Below are 3,095 nucleotides of genomic sequence, written 5' to 3' on the forward strand. Positions count from 1 at the left end.
ACAATTTGGAAAACTTTTAATTTAAAATTGCATTATTTTTATAGCAACAATATTTGCTCTTTGTGTGTACTTACATCGCGTATCATCTTTTTGTAGGAAAGCTTCAGAACCGTCATAAATCCTCTTTATATCTACTCAGCATACGCGCAGCTAGCCACAGCAAACCACAATCTTTCCTGCATCGTAGATAGAGTCGTCCCCCTCGGGAAATCCTATGTATGAGTGTTCATTGCATTACGTGATATAGGCTGTAATGTGAACGGGGTATAAGCATGGAATCCCAGTAAAAAGCACACGTCAACGTAAACAACTTACAAGAATTCAAATTCTCATCTCTGATCGTCATCCGCATCATCTATCTAAAAGAGTGTGCATTATATGTCCGACCCAATCTCAAAAAGTACTCCCTCAACCATCAAATTCTCATGCTTGAGATCCTGGTTCAAACCAGTAAAGCCCTCTCGAATCCATCCCAAACGAATTCCAGTTGCAATCAAGCCCTGATAACCCAGCCGAGCATGCCCCTTTCGAAGCAATCTCTGGATCTAAATTTCGCAAAGAATATGAACTATTTGGTATGCCGCAGCTAGTAGGATGTATCTCTCTGATTTGGTATTGTGTATATGGAATGACTACCCAATTAGAAAGAAATATCTCTCTTTAGCTATCAGTCAATAATTGACGTGATAATTATTATCCGCTCCTTCATTCATACACAGTTGCAGATATTCTAGCTTGTTCTAGAGGCTAAATTGTCTGTTTTTTCCATGTCCCAATCTGAGTACTGCGGAGTAAATCGATTCCATTTTGCAAGCCAATGGAAAACTGCGTGAAAATTTTTTCAAGTTTAAAATTGTTTTGTTCTTTCTGAGTTCATTCCCGCCAAAAGCTCTGAGCCAGGAGTGCTCGAGCCCCCATGACTCTATCAAAGTTTGTTTACAACCATGTTTCGCCAAAGTATGTTTTACTGCAATTGAAAACTCAGCTGAGTCAGTTGGTTTCTGTCTGTGAGCTTACAATTAGGAATGTGTTATGAAAAAGTATGAATCATTTTTATGAGATTGCAATGCTTGACGAGAGGTAAGAACAGTAACTGAGTTTGTTGCTTCTGAATGTTTGGCTCCCGTTTGACAGTTCTGACTGGCTCCCAAGTGACAAGCACATTGAATGAGTCCGCAGTACCCAGGTCCCAATTACGGGAGTGAGTGTTACTTCCATGTCCCGATCAGTTTTCTGTGGAATCCTACCGATTGCTGGAGGGAGATGTATCCTTCAAAAAAAAATCAACAAAAACAAATAAAGACATCAAACTAATGTAAACAGGCAGTGTTGCCAGAAAATATTGAACAATTAGTTCTCATATAAGTGTGTTTCAGTGTGCCGAAGAGTGTTTTTGATGTGTTTAACACAAGGTGGCAGAGTGACACTGGTGACATCACATTTGCTGTTGTATTGAAATTAAGGAAGAAAAGAGATGGTTAAATTTTCCTCACCTACCAGTTGATATTTATGAAACATGGGCAGTTTTGGCGTGGGGACATGCACTTCCAATGAATTTTACCCATACATTTAGAAAATGATGATCGAAGAATATTTCAAAAAGAAGAAGTAAACAAATTATTGACCCTTTGTAGCAACCTGGTATATACAAGGTGTGGAATTGATGGCTTGTACGTATTTGTGCAGTTCGTTTTTCACTCGACTTTCAGTCGGCTTCGCACAATTTGCTTCTTTCGACGCTCAAACACGCTCGTAGTTATGTCATAACGTTTGTTTCAATCAGCGTTTGCATTGGAAATTGAATATGAATTATAGAATTTCTGTATGAAGCCAAAATTTATGAATGTTTTTCCACTGAATGTTGAGATAATGTATTGATTATTTTATTAGCACACTGTATACACACTGTATACCTGCTGATTATTTTATTAGCACACTGTATACCAGCCTGCTGGTGAGTTTTTGCCTGTTTCCAAGTAAGAAGTTCCTATAATAATACATTATAGTTCCCGGATACTTTACAAAAGCATACAAGCCAGTGCAATCATCATGCAAACATATCTAGAATTTGCTGTACTTCATATTTCACAAATTTTCTTTCGACTGCTATGACGTCGTGGTCATCCTCTCCCGCAATGTTTAGCTTTTTCCCTCTACCAACCCATACGTGAGGGCTAGATCTCCATACCTTGTATTGACCAATGCACGGAATGAACTCACGAAAAAAATTGACGCTTTAGCGGAGCCATGTTTACTAAAAATGAACACAAGATGTAATGCTCGCGTAACCTTAGAAAAGGGCCAACCAACTTTTATAAACAACTTGTTAGGTCCTTTTCACGCGAACCGAAGAACACCCACGCAAACCAAGAGCTTTATCGGGAAGGGGAGAATTAACCCTACCCGATAGTGTTGTTGCTATGCGTGGGAGTACTGCGGTTCGCGCGAAAAGGGCTTACCAAGCTTTGTGTACAAAAGTTGATGGGCCATTTTTAAATGTTATGCGAGCATGATTCATGTGTTCATTTTTAGTAAACACGGCACCGCTCATACGTCAAATTTGTTCGTGCAGTTCATTCCGTACATTCCCGCATAAACGCGAACCATCACATGACCTTCGATAATGGTTATAAATTGTTTATAATCCCTGCTAAACTTCAACTGAAATGGTTATGGAACTTTACATGAACGTTTGTGTGATAAAGTTTTAACCTTATGTGTTATGGTTTTTTGGAAGCGGACCTTACAAATAATGGGTTGTTAAGAACTATTACCATTCCAAATTCTTGTTTTCTCCATACATTTTCGGAAAGAGAACTATATTAGAACGTTTTTACTTATGGTTTGAGAACATTAATGGTTATGGTTATGGTAGTCAGTAAGGTCCATTAATGGTTTTGTATTATCACTCAACTTTACGTGAAATATATCGTGAATTGGTAATCAGTAATTTACAGGCAACCAATTCGCGATATATTCCACATAAAGTTGATCGATGTTACAAAACCATTCATGGACCTTACTGGTTACCATAACCATTACCATTAATGTGTGTGTGTGTGTGTCTGTGTCATCCTCTATCCCTCACCCAGCCG

The sequence above is a fragment of the Ochlerotatus camptorhynchus genome, unplaced genomic scaffold (genome assembly GCF_037179485.1).
Source record: "Ochlerotatus camptorhynchus isolate MF236.1 unplaced genomic scaffold, CSIRO-AGI_Acam_v1.1 ptg000032l, whole genome shotgun sequence".
NCBI classification, from domain to species: Eukaryota; Metazoa; Arthropoda; class Insecta; order Diptera; family Culicidae; genus Ochlerotatus; species Ochlerotatus camptorhynchus.